General features: G+C 37.4%; 1 long non-coding RNA gene and 1 pseudogene across 2 annotated transcripts in view; both read right to left on the bottom strand.

Annotated features, from left to right (window-relative positions):
• The window catches only part of LOC145506017 (solute carrier family 71 member 2-like), a 126,327-nt pseudogene that overhangs the window by 20,435 nt on the left and 86,484 nt on the right, over positions 1-19,408 (bottom strand). The window contains exons 4-7 of the transcript XR_014053452.1: positions 10,039-10,166; positions 7,399-7,513; positions 3,310-3,528; positions 2,289-2,403 (exon numbers count right to left, since the gene is read on the bottom strand). The product of XR_014053452.1 is annotated as a solute carrier family 71 member 2-like (transcript). The remainder of the gene's footprint in view (positions 1-2,288; positions 2,404-3,309; positions 3,529-7,398; positions 7,514-10,038; positions 10,167-19,408) is intronic.
• Positions 10,828-17,881, bottom strand: LOC145506898 (uncharacterized). The gene is made up of 2 exons (XR_014054429.1): positions 15,963-17,881; positions 10,828-12,213 (listed from the first exon to the last, which is right to left on the bottom strand). It is a non-coding gene; the product is annotated as an uncharacterized LOC145506898 (long non-coding RNA).

Below are 19,408 nucleotides of genomic sequence, written 5' to 3'. Positions count from 1 at the left end.
TTGCTTTTTGCTTAAAAAAATATCTGTACATTGCATTGTTCAGATGTATTATGTTTGTTGATCCATTTCATCAGTTTACAGGCAGATAGGCTGTTTCTACTTTGCTTCTACTTTTTGGCTATATGAATAATAATTTGTGTTAAGAGTTTTTGTACAGATATGTGTTTTCAATTCTCTTGGCTATATACCTAGAAATAGTTTTGCTGGGAACCCTATGTTGGACACTTTGAGGAACCACCAGGCTCTTTTCCACAGTAGCTACCCCATTTTATATTCCCACCAGCATGTATGAGGGTTGCCATTTCTCCATATCCTAGGATGTTATTGTTGTTGTTTTATTACAGCTTTCCCAGAGGGTGTGTTTGATTTCCTTGATGGGTAATGATGTTAGCCATCTTCTCATGTGCTTATTGGCCATTTGTATATTTTCCTTGAAAAAATATGTATTCAAAATCTTTTGCCTACTTTTTTAGTTGAGTTATATGTCTTTTTATTGTTGAATAAAGTTTTAAATATATACTGGATATAAGTTCCTTATCAAATAGATGATTCATAAGTAAACACAATTTAAACTAAAAATATATGTGTGTGTTAATTATATGTGAGCTCTAAAAAGTGAGCATAAATACAGAATAACAGAATTATTCTGATTTGTTGTAACTGTTGTTGTTGATGGTGATATCTATAGGAAAAATGGATAGAAAAGAAAATATTCCCTGTTGTTAACTATACAAGTAAAGAAAGGAGACTTTTTTTACTTTCTTCCTCGGGCTTTCCCATTTTTCCTACATTATTTTCCACATTAAATGTACATTTAATGATGCATATGTAATTTTCTACATTTAACACCTGGGCTTCCCAAGGGGCGCTAGTAGTAAAGAATCCACCGGCTAGTGTGGGAGATGCAAGAGACATGGGTTTGACCCTTGGGTCAGGAAGATTCCCTGGAGTTAGGAAAAACCCCACTCCAGTATTCTTGCCTGGAAAATTCCACGGGCAGAGAGCCTGGCAGGTTACAGTCCATGGGGCCACAAAGAGTTGGACACAACTGACTGACTGAGCATGTGTGCACACACACACATGTTAAACACAATATCTCACTACTTTTCCCTCTAAATCTCCAGCATCCTCCAACCATAAATGAGTAAAACAAAAAAAGAACTGCTTGAAAAAATGGCTTTACTTAAATGTGCTACCATATAAAATATTATAGTCTCACACTCTCAGGAAAACTATATGTGGCAAACTTAACAAATTTTATTTGAAATATCTCTAAAAAGAGAGGAATTTATATTGGGGGAGGCTTGATCTGACAAAGTGGAGTAAACCATTAGGAGAAAGACTTCCAGTGAAATCAGTGAAAGACCAAGGCAGGATTGCAATGAAAGGCAGTTCAGATCTCAGCAATCCCAGAGACCTGAAACAGCAGTAGCAAAAGCAAACTTTTTTTTACTGCCTTAAGTCAATTGCCTTTTGCGGGGAAATGTGAAGCATAAACTTTTAAAGGGAGAAAAATCAGAAGACAGAAAAGATTACTTTGGTCATTATTTGTGACCTACCTTGAAGTCTACAGTGGTGCTTTTTTGTTTTTGTTTTTAGTGGGGAATGTGTGTGTCAGGGGCAGGAGGGGGTGGTTTGCAACATGTGGGATTTTACTTCCCCAACCAGGGACCGAACCTACATCATCTGCATTGGAAGCATGGAATGTTAACCACTGGACTGCCAGCAAAGTCCCTATAGTGGCCTAATGTAGATGGCTAAGCAAACTGGATGTGATCAGACCCAGGGGTTAACAGTACTTCTGAAATAAATTTTACCTCTCTGCAATTTAATGAGTATTATTAAAGATTTAATAAATTCTGTTTCTCCTAATTCTTTGTGTAATTCTCAAGGAAATTTTTCCCACAGTAAATATTTTATTTTAAAAAATTATTGCACTAGAGGTCTTCTGACTACTAATTATATGTCAGCACCTACATTTACAACTAGAAGTAAGTTAACGCATTTTTCCCTCTTACAGCGCTGTGTGCTTAGCCGCTCAGTCATGTCCAACTCTTTGCACTCCATGGACTGTAGCCCACCAGGCTCCTCTGTCCATGGGGATTCTCTAGGCACGAAATACTGGAGTGGGTTTCCATGCTCTCCTCAGGGGATCTTCCCAACCCAGGACCTGAACGGAGGTCTTCTGCATAGCAGGCAGATTCTTACCAGCTGAGGTACCTGGGATTTTTCCATAAAACACTTCAAAACAGATTCCAATCTCTGATTTTCTGGCATTCCTTACTCACCTGCCTGAGATAGAGAAAAAAAACTTGAATACTGTCCAGCTTCAGGAAGGTATGAAAGAAAAACAGTGATGCAAATTAGTAAAATGGTAGAATCTTTTCCAACTTTCTTCAATGACTAGAAATAAGCAGAAACAGCAACATGAAAAGCAAATAGATACTGATGTCACTGATATTCTGGGATATCAGCTTCACTGTTTTTTGATTTCTTAAGGTGGTAACAAAAGATGAATGGATTAAAAAAGGAAGTGAGCCTTAACATTAAATCTATTACCACCTCTCTAAGGACGTTACAAGTCCTAATTTCAGAGGTGCATATTTCAAATATTACAGTCTTTTCTCTTTTTTAAAAAAACACTTTTGCTCATCTTTGTTAACAACACTGGTTCACATGCTGAAACAGACCCTGAACATACTATGAACAGACTGAAAAATAAAAAAACAAAAACACACTGCTCCAGAACCTTCTAAGAAAATCTCATCTCTTTTCACTCATAATACAACTCCTCTAAAGCCACAAACATTACAGGGTTTTCACTGCACATAAATTTATTATTTAAAATGTTAATAATAAATTTGCCCACACAATTGGCAGAAAAATAAATGTGCTCCAGGCATGGGGTCAGTGACAAGATTCTCTGACTAGTAACAACTTTTTCAATATTATACTTTTGTCCAAAATCCTTACACCCTTTTCTGCACAGGATGTTAGAGCCCTACTAAACGTGCATCTCTTGTCTCTTATGGTAACTACATACTTAAGACATTTCTTACCTCTTATGGTAACTACATACTTCAGTTCAGTCACTCAGTCATGCCCGACTCTCAAGAATTATCAATTTTATATATTCTTTGGTGTACAGTTCAGCTCTGTCCCTTATTTGCAATGAAATTTTTTCTATTTTTACTAGAGAAAAAAATAAACCAGCAACTGCTAGGATGCTTGAATCTGCAGAAATGCACTTTTATTTGCATGGTTTAGAAAGATATTCAGGAAAGTAAGTGTTTTCATGTTTTTATTTACCGCAAAAGGGTCTGCTTGTTTCCAAGAAATCTGGGCTCCCCAGGAAAGAGGTCTCATTTTCTCTGGCAAAGATTCCGGAACAGCCAATAAGATGAAGCAGATGTCTAGAAGAGCTACCACTGTGGCTACTAGCACAACAAGGCTGTCTCCATAACTTGCAGAAAGGTATGCACCAATGGCTGGGCTGCTGACCAGGCTGGCTGCAAACGTGGCTGAGACCTATGGAGAAAGGACACTCTCACCCAGGGTTGCACCCAGAGCAGGTGCACACTCACATTCCTGTTTCTAACCAGGGGCCCACAGGTGCATATCTAAAACCATCCTTCTCTAACTTTAAAAAGACAAAAGGATTGTATTGCCCACAACTTTTAAGAATGAAAAGTAATTTTCTTTTAAGAATTTGCTCACAAGTTATTAACTAATTTGAATAACTTTCTAATTCTTGTAGCTTTCTAAGAGTTACTCTAGAAAGCTACAGGAATAAAAAAAATATGATTTATTTAGAAATAAAAACTGTAAAACCTTCCCCACAAATAATCCATACATACTTTAATCTTCTGTAATTAGGGAACAGGGATATAGAGAGAAAGGAACAAAACAAGTTTTTGTAGGGTTGATAACAAAATCTACAAATTACTCAGAAACTAGGCTTGATTTCATCTTCCAAAACTGTGCAGGGTTTCACCATTTCATTAGCACTAACTGGAGGTGGAAATCCCTGGCAGTCTTAGAAAAAGGTATATAACAACAACAAAAATCCAAAAACATTTGTTGAGGGAGACCTCAAATGCTTTTTCATTAGAGGAATCCCTGGGCTAGGAGTTTCTGTCATGCTGTCACCCACAACGTCCTAATACCAAAGACCACTGAGTTAACTGATCACACTTACAACTTGAATCTGTGTGAAGCTTCTTCACATTGCTTCCCTATAAGCATGTAGAAGGCTCTCTTTATTTTGAAATGTAGTCTGAATGTTCAGAAACTTAAGTGGACAGCCTCCAAATTATAACCAGACTGAGTGTGAAAAGCACATTTATAAGCCGGTCATGTAAACTTCCAATGGATTTTAATAGGAACTACAGAAATCATTCACTATGACTAAAATTATAACTCCTGGGTAACCAATGATATTCTTCCTTCACCCATAATCCCAAAGTGACTGTAAAAATACAATGTATTGGAAATTAGTATTATACCAAAATTATAAAAGCCTAAAGTTAAATAATTTCTGGGGGAAAAAAAGGAAGTACATAGAATTCCAATTTGAGGAATAGGAATTCCCTGGATCAATAATTATTGAGTATTTATATGTGCTAGAAAAATAGGAAAACAGAGGTCCTGCCCTTAATTACATAGCATTCCAAGTGTAAAGAACTAAAGATCACGGAGCATACAAATATCTCATTATTTGTCAAAAAGACATTTTTAATTCTGTCATCATAATTCTATTCTGTATCTGTAAGGTAGCTTGCAAGCTTTTTTTCCTTTTCTTTTTTCAGGTTTGTCATCTCAACATCTAACACATAGAGTTAAATGTAAAGGTTAGTCATTGGCCAAACCCTGAGTCCTATGACCCAGTCTGGGCAGCCTTATGGCCTGGAGGGCATACTTCAGCAGGGCGCTCCTCTAACTAACTTCTCTCAACATACCTATGAACAGTCATTATTATAACTGGCATTTTACAGATGAAGAACTGAGCTAGAAATAGGGAAACTAAGTCATGATCACTTTGGTTCCATAACTCTCTCTGAAATCCTTCCTTAAATACTACTGCTTAGCACAACAGCTTTGTGAGGGATTTTTCTGATGAAGCCAAAAGAACAAAAATCGATTAAAACTGAAGAGGAATGAGTGTTTCCTGCAATGTTGAGAAAAGCTTCACAAGTGTGATAAATGAGGCTCCTGCACCCCTCAACTCCGCTGAACAACCTCAAAAGCCCACCTTGAACATCCTGCCTTCTTTGAAGCATTCCTATCTGTTTCTCCCTCTGTCCTCCTCCACAGCACTCAGGAGATGCCCCTGTTTCAGGACATGACATGAGAAACATTCAGGGGAGGAGGAAAGAAGGAAAGAAGAAGAAAGTAGTAGCTAGAGGGCAAGTGGCTTGGAGAAGTTTCTAAACTTCTGACGTCTAAAGTCAATAAACCAAAAATGACTGTAGTGTTTTGTGGAACAACAGTTACCTGGCATATATGTCCATCACTGATCCATACAATTATTCACTCAGTCAACACCGAATGACTGCTACTGTCTTCCAGGAAGTGGAATTAACAGAAAGAATAAGACTCAGGAGAGAAGTAACCTGAGTGTTTGGCATTCAGTCCCTCTCCAATCATTCAACAATCCAGCCAGGTTATCTTTCTTCTTCCATCTTCTTACTATAACATTTCAAACATAGGAGAGTTGCAAGAAGAACAAAATGTACACTAAAGGGGAGCAAAATAAGCTACCCCAAAATGTGCCACTTTGGCATGTGGACTGTTTCAAGCAGAAGGCAATCATGACCGAGGAGACTCAGGCAAAGCTTTTTACCTTTCCCATAAGAGCCTACTGCAGTCCATAGGGTCTAAGAGTCAGACATGACTGAGTAACTGAACTTAACTGACAACACCTAAAAGAACTTAGATAGGAGGCCTATACCAAGAAATACTGGTAAATACTAAAGATAACTTTTTACATTAGATACTAAAGATAAGTTTTTATATTATAAAGATAATACTCTGATAAAGATACTAAATACTAAAGATAATTTTTTATATTAGAAAGACTTACCTACATGTAATTTGATTTGCTCTCCTCATCTTCCTGTGAATTATCTTCCTTCCCTTTGAAGTCCCAGACCCCTACAGTCTTTCTCCTCAGCTCAGGATGGTATATAAGCCTCAACCGCTGACGGTCCTCGAGTCTCTCACATCTTTGTGAGACTCCCACACATATGAAATTAAATTTGTTTTTCTCTTATTAATCTGTCTTTGGTTTTAGTTGCTAAGTCGTGTCTGACTCTTGCAACCCCATGGACTGTAGCCCACCAGGATCCTCAGGATTCCCCAGGTAATAATACTGGAGTGGGTTGCCATTTTCTTCTCTAGGTTCTCCCTAACTTTTTGTCAATTTAATTATTTTGCTCACTCTTCCCTTGTGGCTCAGCTGGTAAAGAATTTGCCTGCAATGCGGGAGAACTGGGTTTGATCCCTGGGTTGGGAAGATCCCCTGGAGAAGGGAAAGGTTACCCCACTCCAGTATTCTGGCCTGGAGAAGTCAATGGACTGTATAGTCCAAGGGGTCGCAAAGAGTTAGACACAACTGAGCGACTTTCACTCCGTTAACTCAAAGAACCTAAAAGGGAAGAAGGGAAAACTTTCCCTGTTCATACCTGCATACCCTAAGAGGTTCACACATTGAACACATGCCCATAAATGCTCACCTGTCATTTTTCCCCCTTGAACCACTTAAGTATTTCTCAGAGGTGTGACACTCTGACCTAAATGGCTGCCATCATTTATAGGTCTTTCTTCTCCTACATAATCACAATGCCAATATCTTGGCATTAGAAAATTAGAAGCGACTTTCTAATTTCAATTATCCCAAAAAGGTCTCCTATAACTTTTGTTATTAACTCAACAATTACTTCCTGAATGAATGTAGTCCTTTTTCTGTAGTACTACATTCCAAAGAAGCGTCTGAGTCATACAACCTGCAATACAGTGACAATGAATTAACATAACTGAGGTTCTATCACCTCTCCAATTCTAATTAGGTGCACAGAGATCTATGATTGTAGCAACTGTTTACTGTTTATGGTTCCTCAAGAGATCAGCTAACAAGAAACAAATCAAACCAAATTTTAAAAAACTTTGCAAGTGACAACTCACATATCCTGCCGATCTTCCAACACTAAAACCAAAGGATAAATCAGTAGCATCCCTATCTTGATATTTTTAGTTTCTCACAAGTCTCCTTTTTTATTTCAACTGTTTTGGATTTTCTTTACATAATTAACACTATTTTAATAAAAGCTCACTTTCTAATAAATTTTTAGTAGAATGTTTATTATTTCTCTGGTTAAAAAACATAATCTAGTATCTTACCCATCCATAAGCAGTACTTCGCTCATGTTCCTGAGTGACATCAGCTACATAGGCAAATATCACAGAGAACGTGACTGAGAAGACTCCAGATATGGAAATCATTGCAAAATACCACCTATAAAAAGATTATTTTAAGCATTCATGAGAGAAGTAGTGTATATACACTTTTATAATCAAAACCAAAGATACCATGTAAAAGGTTATAAACCAAAAAATAAATTGTAAAAATACATGTATATTTAAAGATATAAAGGACAACTAATAAAATTATAATCAAGATGGAGGGGAGCAGAAACATACCAATATTGTCATTCCTCAAGGGGTGTCAGTACATGCAGTTTAAAATGGAAAAGTAGGAGTATGCAGTAAAGTTAGTTTTAATGGTAGCCAGAACAGAAATGAATACTTTCTAAATTTCTGAGTTTTAGCTGAGAAAAATACATATACACAAAAGCAGGAAGCATTTTAAAAATTAATACAAGACAAAAAATTTATACCATATAAACAGATGCCTAACAAAAATCTAGTTAAAATATTAGCCAACAGAATCTCATAGAACAAAAAGTCGTGTTTTAATTCTAGGATATAATGATGTTTCAATATTAGAAATCTATTAATATAATTAATCATGGTAATAGATTTAAGGAGAAAATTCAAATCATCTCCACTGATACTGCTGCTGCGTCGCTTCAGTCGTGTCCGACTCTGTGCGACCCCATAGACGGAAGCCCACCAGGCTCCGCTATCCCTGGGATTCTCCAGGCAAGAACACTGGAGTGGGTTGCCATTTCCTTCTCCAATGCATAAAAGTGAAAGTGAAGTCGCTCAGTCGTGTCTGACTCTTCGCGACCCCACGGACTGCAGCCTACCAGGCTCTTCTGTCCATAGGATTTTCCAGGCAAGAGTACTGGAGTGGGGTGCCATTGCCACTGATACTAATGGCATCAAAACTCGATATTCCCTTGATTTTAAAAAAGAAAATCTCTAAACAATATAGGAACAAGTATTTTTCAACCCAAAAGCTAGTTTGATACTCAAGGATGAAACATAAAATTTCCTTCATATACATGAGGAAGATAGGTCCATAATCATCACTTTCATTTAACAATAATAAAAGAGTTTTATTTTATGTGTTAGTCAATACAAGCAACAGAAGCAGCAGCATGAAAACTGGAAAAGAGGTAAAATCATTTTAAGATTCTAAAGAAAAAAATTGTAAGCTATTGAGAGGACATTGAAAAAACAAAAAACCTAATGCATCAGAAAAGCATGACTTGTTTTTGAACAGAAAGATTCAATACCAAAAAGTATTTTATAAAAATTTATATGGTAGGGACCAAAATGATTCATTATAGGTACCCAACACATTTAGAACATGACAAATGCTGACATAAAATTCCTATCAGATAACCAAATAAGAGTATTCACATTGAGTATCCCCCAAATCTATCAATTGCATTTAAACCCTAAATGACTGAAATGCAAAAGACCCTTCCATTCTAAACTGTGTTATTCACATAGGAATAGCATCTCAGCAACAGGAATTCTGGCCAAAAACTAAGTCACAGCTCAGGTACAAATTTCAACACATTTTTATTAACTAAATGACCTTGGTTATTACATGCTAATTATTCTCTCCCTATTTATCATGAAAAAATAAGATCAAATTAAAATTCACATTAGGATTTAGAATAGGCTACTGGTCATAATATGGTACACACTAAAGTGACTCCTGCCTCCTTTTAAAAAATTGATTTATTTTTGTCTGCACTGGGTCTTTGTTGCTGGATGCAGGCTTTCACTAGTTGTGGTGAGTGGGGGTTACTCTCTAGTTTTGGTGGGTGGGCTTCTCATTGCAGTGGCTTGTTGCGGGGCACCAGCTCTAGGGCATGCAGGCTTCAATAGTTGTGGCACACAGGCCTACTTGCCCAGTGGCATGTGGAATCTTCCTGGCCCAGGGATCGAACTCGTGTCCCGTGCATTGGCAGACAGAATTCCAACTGGACCATCAGGAAAGTTGGATTCTTGACTTTTGATGTGAACTATGTTCATGTCAGTGCCCTAGAACAGGGGTCCTCAACCCCCAGGCAGCAGACTGTGGCCTGCTAGGAACTGGGCCACCCAGTGAGAGGTGAGCAAGAGAAGCTTCACCGGCTGTTCCCCATGGCTCCTCACTGCTTGCATTAAACCGGAAACACACACCCAACCCTCACTGTCTGGGAGAAAACTGTCTTCCGTGAAACTGGTCCCTGGTGCCAAAAAGCTTGGGGATCGCTGCATGAGCTGATAAAAACAACACATCTGCAAAGTCAAATGAGCCACAACTGAGTGAGCACAGAGACTGTCTGCCCCCTGTCAGGACCCAATCATGTAACTTACCTCATGACAAAAACAACTGCCCTTAGAGACATCTTTTATTTCTATTTCTTCACCTAAGTAACTATCTTAGACTTCATTTCATGGCCTCATTTATAAAATGGGCACAATGGCAACTGCCTACTAGTTTTCAGTATTAGCAAAGAGTTCAAATGAAAATACAGGTACAAGTGCTCTGCAAAGGCTGAAAAGTGCACTGCAGATGTATTCTCCATATGTGACCCAAAACAGACAAGTCATGATAGAGGGCCTAGTCACTGTCACCATGGACTGATTCTCATCAGTGGAACTGGGAAGCAGGTGAAGAAGACAGTGCCAAGAAGAAAGGGCTTCCTTCCCCACACATCAGACAGTGCGCCTATGAGTGGGGCACTCAAAAAAAAGAGAAGACCCTGGAGAAGAACAGAAGCAAGGGTCAAATTTATAATGTGATCCCCCAATTACTTATAATTTTCATTTTCTAAATGAATTTCTAAATGCTCTAATTCATTTTAGTGGCTCTGAAACAGAATAATTTGTAACATTAAATATAATCTGTTTTTAAAAAAAAAATTTAACAAAATTTGTAAGCATGCTATTTGAGAAGGAAGAAAAGGATAAAAGCTTGTTTTCTGGGTGAAACTGGAAAAGTGAGGTGATATGAAATATATATACTCACAGTTGGCCCTTAATGTGAACACACACCAAAGGTATGGGAAGAAGCCAGAAACTTAACTCATTTTATAAATACATACAGCATATCTATTACCTGCAAAGCTCTGAATTAAGTGGTGAAACGAAAACACTCAGATGAATACATACCTTCTGCTCTCAAAGGGCTTGTAAGCTAATAGGGATAAACAGGATGAATGTGCAGATACTAAATGTCCCTGAAAGAAGTAGATTCTATTTGTCTGATGAATTTAGGATAGAGATAATGAAAAGTTGCACAAGAGTTGAGGCTAAAGGGAAGCAAAACACCACCACACATAAGCAAAGGAAGTAAAAAAACTCACATTTGTCAATTCCTCACAATTTGCCAATCACCCTGCTGGCTGATCACTTCCATGTGAATTTCTTTTTTGATGTCAGGGCCCTTTGAGGTGCCCACAGGCCTGCCTCTCAGACTCTGTTGGTGCCACTGCCTTCCCTTTAGACACTCTGCCTATATGCATGGCCACCACAACCTACAATATGAATAGCTGTCCAATCTTTGAGTTCTGTGTCTACAGTCAAATGGACTTTCCTACTTGGACATTTAACATGAACACTGTTCCCTATAAACTTGACCAAACACCCACACTTCCCATCTTGGCTAAGAAGCTGTCCAAAGCTTCCCCATCATTCCTTCACTCCTTAAGGTGATTTTTCAGACCATTCTCTTATAATGACTTCTCTCGGTCTATCCCCTGCTGTGATGCATTTTAGCATTTCTTGCATGGATTTAAATAAAATAATCTAACTGTTTCCCTGCCTCTGGTTCTACTTCCTTTCAATCTGTCCTCCACATAACCCCAAGAGAAACCTTGATGAGCTGCAGACTTCAGTTCTTTGATCCCTTGTTTAAAACCTCAACTGTGCAGAATTGAAATTCTTCAAGTGTCTGAACTCTGCTTTTAAATACTAAAATCAAAAACGAGTGGTGGAAAACCAAGATAGATGAGATAAGAGCAGGGAGATGTTGATAAATAATGAAACTAAGTGATGAGTACATGGGTGTTTCTTATCTTATTCTCTCCTTTTGTGTATCTGAATTTTCATAATACATTAAAAAAATTCTTCAGCACAGCATACAGATAGAACCCTCCAACATCCACTACCTAGCACACATCCTATGCTTTGGCTATATGCAATACTTCTTGGTCTTCTGAACATAATACATTCCTTTGTGCAAATGGGCATTTGCAAGGCCCTTGCTGTGCTTGTAGGCATTTTCCACACTTGGACCTGGTAAACTACTAGTCATTCTCAACTCTGGGCCAGGAGTACCTCTTCCTCTATTTTCTTAGCTACTCAAATAGAATTAATCACACTGGTTTTTGAGGGGTGCAAAACAAATAACTCCTGTCCCCACCCTGGCACATATCTCTTCTATTGTAACTATAATCCTCTATTACAATTACTTGTTATTTGTCTATCTTCTTTATTAGATTAGACATTGAGATTAAGGTCAGAGGAATGGTTTCCTTTCATCTCTGTACCCTCGGTACCTACCACACAGTCTGGTAATAAAGGCTTGCAAAGAGGACTGGTAAGCTGAATAGAACTTTTATGAGGAAATCAACTCATATTTCTAAGGCTGAGAAGAGAAAGAACAGGATTCTAACCCCCTATCAGCCACTAGTAAACCCAGAGACAATGGGTCAAGAGATGGGTAAACTGAAGCAGTCAAAGCTATGGTTTTTCCAGTAGTCATGTATGGATGTGAGAGGTGGGCTATAAAGGCTGAGCACTGAAGAACTGATGCTTTTCAACTGTGGTGTTGGAGAAGGCTCTTGAGAGTCCCTTGGACTGCAAGGAGATCAAACCAATCAATCCTAAAGGAAATCAATCCTGAACATTCAATGGAGGAACCGATGCTGAAGCTGAAGCTCCAATACTTTGGCCACCTGATGGGAAAAGCTGACTCATTAGGAAAGACCCTGATGCTGGGAAAGATTGAAGGCGGGAGGAGAAGGGGACGACAGAGGACTAGACGATTGGATGACATCACTGATTCACATGAGTTTGAGCAAGCTCGGGGAGATGGTGATGGACAGGGAAGCCTGGAGTGCTGCAGTCCATGGGACTGCAAAGAGTTGGACAAGACTGAGCGACTGAACAACAAGGCATCAAACCCTGCAATTTATAAGACACATTGGATTTCCAGCATTTGGTCTGTTTTTGCATCAAAAGAGTTAAATGATCTCTTTAACTAAGAGCTAAACAACTGTAGAAGCAGGGCTGAAATTCACGACTTGCAACATCAGTTTTATAAATTTAGAAAAGAAAATCATTTATGTTGCTTTAAAATTTTCTAAAAATATTAAATACCTGAGTTCTCGGGTAGTATAGAACTGGTCAAGAAAAACATGAAAATAAATTTAAGAGGACAAAAGAATAGAAATAAGAATCACCACAAAAACAGTAACAAAATCTAAACACAAAGAACCCTGGAAAATTTTTTGGACAGTTCTGATTTGAGATTTCATACAGTAAGATATGGAATGCATGTCATTAAAGCAAAGGACATGAGAAGGCCAAGAATTAGAAGTTTTATTTAAAATAATGCAGTTTTTACAAAAAAAAGATACTGTTATCTAGATTCTGGATTTCAACTGTAATTTAATCTATTCATTAAATAATTATTATTTTAAAATAATGCTGAGTGACAATTGTTGTTCAGTGCTCAGTCGTGTCCGACTCTTTGTGACCCCATGGACTGCAGCCCACCAGGCTCCCCTGTTTTACACCATCTCCTAGAGTTTGCTCAAACTCATGTCCATTGAAAAGATGATGCCATCCAACTAGCTCATCCTGTCACCCCCTTCTGTCACCCCTTCTCCTCCTGACCTCAATCATTCAATCATTAAATCATTAAAAGAGTAAATAATTATTTTTTAAAAATAATTCTCAGTGACAATAGATACTGAAAATACCCTCTGGGAGAACCTACATTTATTACGATGCTTAAATATAATCTAATAAAATACTTGCCTCTTTGGAAAACTTGTCTTTCTCAAAAATCAAAGACTTTCTTCTGTTTCAGAATTACTTCTTCACCACTCAATCCAGTCCTAGATCCTATCATGCCACATTATTAGAATAGTAGATCGAGAAGGATATCTGTACCTTGATTAGGCAAGTATTGCAGCAGTCCTAAAGAGGAAGAGCACGATTTGCAAATGAGAAAATATTTAAAGATTAAAACCAGACTGGGACTTCCCTGGGGGTCCAGTGGTTAAGACACCACACTCCAAACGCAGGGGGCACAGATCTGATCCCTCGTCTGGAAACTAAGATACCACATGCCACAAAGCATGGGCAAAAAAAAAAAAAAAAAACCCACCAGAGTGACATCAAAATCTTAGCCTTTAGCATAAATATAGTTGGCTCTCATTATCTCATTATCTACACTGGTTATGTTCTGTAAGTTTCCCAGGAACACCGAATTAAGAGAATCTGGAACTGCTGTTGTAGAGGAAACACAAGGTTGTATTCCTACCATTCTCTGGTCACATATTTTAATTAACTGATCTATATATAACCTTGGTTTATGTATATTTACCTTTAAAGATGACTTATTTAATATGTAGATTGCTGATTTATTAACACTGAAGTCTCAGCCATCAGCACTATGACTCATGTCTGAATGAGGCTTATCTAACACAGTCTTTTCTCCGTAATGTATATCAACACCCCCCTACACTTAGAAACACCTAACAACACTTTGGCACTACACTTGAGGCCATTTTAAACAGAAAAATTGTCAACAAAAGGAACAAAAATGCAAGATACATAGCACTAAATGGACTGCAAAATGGACATGCTTATAGTATGAGACCCGAAACAAAAAAAATGTCCTTTGTTCAATCTCAGCTGGAAACATGCAGTTGGGCAACTCAGATTCCCTCCTTATGCCATACATGAATGAATATGAAAGCACTGTATTGACTTAGAGGTTGCAAACAAATTTAGTGAGTAGGCAGATTTTGCAAATATGAAATCTGGAAGTAACAAGGGCTGAATGTACTAAGCCATGCTATCAGGGTCCAGTGACTACTGGATAAAACATGGTGTGCAGAAGTCCAGTGTGGACCAAGAATTAGTATGCCAGTTTTTGTAAATTAGCTTCCCAGTCCAGTAGATTTTTAAGGTGGCATAATTAACTGGTCAGTAATCCTAACATGGCCTTCAGTTCACTTCAGTTGCTCAGTTGTGGCCGACTCTTTGTGACCCTCTGGACTGCAGCATGTCAGGCTTCTGTGTCTATCACCAACTCCCAGCGCTTGCTCAAACTCACGTCCACCGAGTCGGTGAGGCCATCCAACCATCTCATCCTCTGTCATCCCCTTCTCCTGATCGTTGCCTTCAATCTTTCGGGGCCTTTTCCAATGAGTCAGTTCTTTGCATCAGGTGGCCAAAGTATTGGAGCTTCAGCTTCAGCATCAGTCCTTCCAATGAATATTCAGGACTGATTTCCTTTAGGATTGACTGGTTTGAGCTCCTTGCAGTCCAAAGGACTCTCAAGAGTCTTCTTCTACACCACAGTTCAAAAGCATCAGTTCTTCAGCCCTCAGTATTCTTTATAGTCCAACTCTCACATCCATATATGACTACTGGAAAAACTGTAGCTTTGACTAGATGGACCTTTGTTGGCAAAGTGATGTCTCTGCTTTTTAATATGCTGTCTAGGTTAGTCATAGCTTTTCTTCCAAGGACCAAGAGTCTTTTAATTTCATGGCTGCATCCACCATCTGCAGTGATTCTGGAGCCCAAGAAAAGAGTCTCTCACTGTTTCCACTGTTTCCCCATCTATTTGCCATGAATTGATGGGACCAGATGCCATGATCTTAGTTTTTTGAATGTTGAGCTTAAGCCAGCTTTTTCGCTCTTCTCTTTCATTTTCATCAAAAGGGTCTTTAGTTCCTCTTCTCTTTCTGTCATAATGGTAGACACGGCCTTACAGGCTCTAATTTGACAAAATAGCAAATTAAAGCTTATTGTTGAATTAAATGCAATTATCTAATAAACTTTTTAAAGCATACAAAGAATGGCAATTACAACTCACTTGAAGCAAAAATACATGAATTTTATACTTTATACAGCTATTATAAAAGCACCAAGCATAAGCTTTCCTTAACATAAGCATCTGACAAATATTTGACTAAATAAATGTGTCAATATCATTAAAAAGTCTTAAAACAAAAAATTCTTTTTGTTTTGTTTTCCTTCAAATATTTTAATTAACTCTGCAACTCAGTATGAGAGAAAAATGGTACCCATGAAAAATAGGATATAGTCTTTTAACTGCTTCTGAAAACTTTCATTTTTCCATGAAAAAGTTCACATCTGATGACATCCTTTATAAGCCACAACGACGTACAACATATAGACATGGATTACCCCCAAATTATATACATTCACTTTGAGTTTTCATACAATATTTTACTAATAATGACTTTCATCTCTTTTCATTTTTTAAAAGGAGATCAAAGAGAAATTTTCACACTGATGGAATTGTTTTCATTTATGTAACTGACAAATGCAAATTTTTTCACATAAAAAATAGTCCTAAAACAAGAATCACCTTTCAAACCCAGGACACATTATACCCTACACAGTACACGGCTTTTCTTCCCAGGGTGCACAACAATCACTTTTATAGGACAAATGACAAATATGACACACTCAAGTCCAGGAAAGGTGATTTGAAAAGCATGAGGAAGGTCTAAGAACAGCTAGTAATCCTGAAACTTCAGGGAGAGACCAATATGGGCAAGAGGGCTGAAATGCTTTCTTTTGATTGAGGGAGCAAAGGAGATGGGTATAGGGAAGATTCACTGAAACAAAATTTGAATTAAAATATAAAGGAACAGACTGTTTTCACTTAATCTTAGAAGTAGTAGGGCCATTACTTCAAATTGATTCCAAGAAAAAATAACAGCACTTCTACATGTCAATCTGTTCTATGCCTTTCACACAAATGTCTTACCCTATGACAAGGGTACTGCTAGGGTAAGTAACTAGCCTAAGGCTCAGGGCTCATAAGCAGTAGAACCAGGATTCATCTCAGGCTGAGGTGGCTCTAAGACCTGAGACTAACCCAGCCCATAATTCAAATCAATTATCACACTATTTTTCTTACTAGCATTTTAGTGTCTCTGTCCTGAAGCACACAAAGGACTAGACTTTACCTACTTGTGAATTCTCTTAAGCATGTTTCAATAAATGTATAAATTACCAGTGTGTTATAAAACAATATTTAATATTTATGAAGTCATCTCTCTCAAGTAGGTTGCTTTACAATTTTGTTTACAGATAATTAAAAGGATAGGTTTTATCCAACTTCCTGTCCAAATTAAGGAAGCAAGATTATTGTGTATGTGTGTGTATGAAAAACACTTCTGTACTTAGTAATACTGAAGAGTAGCTAAAAGGGGACTTTAAAGGTATCTTGTTTTTTATTTTTTAATTCTTAGAGACATCAGTCAACAATTTCTCTGTGTGTTTGTGCTATGCACTGGTTGATGATTTAATTCATTAAATAGCAGGATGAGACAGTTCAGCAGTAATTTCTAGGATCAGATAAACTCTTGACATATTAAATGTCCCTGTATGAGTGTTCAGGCAAAGGATCTACACAACCATCTCCTTGATCAGACTTAACCATCCAGTCTAGACTGAGAAGAAGCACTGCATGTGAATCCCTGTGGGCAAGCCCTGGGATGGATTGCTGGGTCTTCTACTTTCCCCCTCTTTCAGCCTCTTGCTGTGATGTCAAAGCTAGACAAGAATAAAGCAGCATGCTTTAGAGGCACTTTCTTCATACTGATTGACCCAGCTATAAACCAATCCTGGACATCCAGCCCACTTAGTTTTAGTTAGTTTGGGACACTGATGAAGATATCTAGTTTCTTAATAAGTATAAAATAAGCTAAAGAAGAAAGCTTCAAGAAGTTTCAAGGTGGACACTGGGCAATCAGACCAACTCTCTTCATGAAGAATATTATTATTCACTCCATCTGTTAAATCCAGCAGTAATAACTTGACTTCATCTACTAAGTCAAACCACAGCATCTTAGCCTGGTTATACTTCCAATGAAGTGTAGCCAAAACTACTTCAGTGGTTAGTTTTATGTGTCAGTTTGGCTAGGCTATAGTACCCAGTTATTTAGTCAAACACTAGCGTGGGTGTTGCCATGAAGCTAATTTGTAGATGTGGTCTAACATCTACAATTACCTGGCTTTAAAGGGTATTTTTGCTGTTTAGTTGCTAAGTCATGTCCAACTCTTTGCGACTTCATGGACTAAAACCCGCCAGGTTCCTCTGTCCATGGGACTTCCCAGGTAAGAATACTGGAATGGGCTGCCATTTCCTTCTCCAGGGGCTCTTCCCAACCCAGGGATTGAAGCCATGTCTCCTGCATTGGCAAGCAAATTTTTCACCAACGAGCCAGCCACCAGGGAAGCCAAAGTAAAGGGTAGTAGTATCCTCACTAATATGGGAGTCTCATTTAAGTCAGTTGAAGGCCTTAATAGGGAAATCTGAGGTTTCCAGAGGAAAGAATTCTGCCTCAGGATTGTAGCATCAACTCTGGCCAAATTTCCAGCTTGTCCTACATATTTCAGACTTGCTAGCCCCACAATCATGTGAGCCAATTCCTTAAAGTAAGCCTCTTTATATATATTCTATTGGTCTTATTTCTCTGGAGAACTCTAACATAACTTATTGCTAGTCACATAACAATGTCTGCCATATATTTTAATTTCATAAAAATAAAAATTGCTAGTGAAAAAATTTGAGTAGGACTTTGAAAACCTGAGAAGTATGATTAAGTATAAGTTTTTCCCTTTTTAACTGTTAAGATGAACAGGTACTAAATTAATAATCATTAAAATGAGAGGATTAACACAAAATAAATTTCATTATTGAAAAATTAAGAATTGAACAATCTTTATTAGAAAAATAAAGAACTTGAAGGCACTTCATAAAAGTAGCCAGCAAATAATGTAAAAATATCTAACCTCATTTGTAATCAAAGAAATACAAATAAAATTACAGTGAGACATCATGCTCAAGCTATCAAATTGGGAAAGATCTGAAAAGTAATACTTGTACTAGAGCATGGTGAAACAGATATACATATTGCTGATCGGAGTGTGAAATGGCACAATTGCTCTAGGAGATAATGTGGTACTATATATTCAAGATTGTTTAAAATGCTCACACTTTTCTACTCACGTTATAGTTTTACAACTCTACTTCTAAGGAAACAATAAAAATATATAAAGACTTATTTTAAAAATTTACTCAGAATTATCTTCAATAGTTTTCAATTAGAAATCACTTATATAGGGAAATGGATAAATAAATTATGGAATATTCATACAATGGAGTAGCATATAACCATTGCAAACAATACACATAGTTTTTACTTTGCATAGTAGTATAGAACTGAAAGAAATGACTGCAAGTGAAACTATGTAGTTATTTTAATCAATGGGAAAAACTGATTCATTCTTTGCCTTTCAGAAATTTTTGTCAGAACACTGAAAATTCTTTCACTATCACTTATAAATGTCTAGTGAAATGAAGGGATGACCTGGAGGAATGGGATGAGGAGGGAGGTGGGAGGGGGGTTCTGGAAGGGGAAAACATGTACACCCATGGTGGACCCATGTCAATGTACGGCAAAACAAACACAATATTGTAAAGTTAAAAAATAGATAAACTAATTTAAAAATAAAAAAAAGGAAAAACTAGTATTTATTTAGTACATTGTGATTTAAAGCATTAATAATTAAAATGTTCTTTGTAAAAAAAAAACATTAAGAGTCATTAAGACTAGCGGTTGTCTTCTTTGAAAGTCTTATAATATATGATGCACATATCTTCTATGAACTGGAAAACTGTCATATGCCTTTCTAGGTTTGGATAAGATTCCAACATATC

This window comes from Giraffa tippelskirchi, chromosome 1 (genome assembly GCF_054371585.1).
Source record: "Giraffa tippelskirchi isolate mGirTip1 chromosome 1, T2T-mGirTip1v1.2.pri, whole genome shotgun sequence".
Lineage (NCBI taxonomy): Eukaryota > Metazoa > Chordata > Mammalia > Artiodactyla > Giraffidae > Giraffa > Giraffa tippelskirchi.
This window is presented reverse-complemented; position numbering and strand designations above follow the sequence as displayed.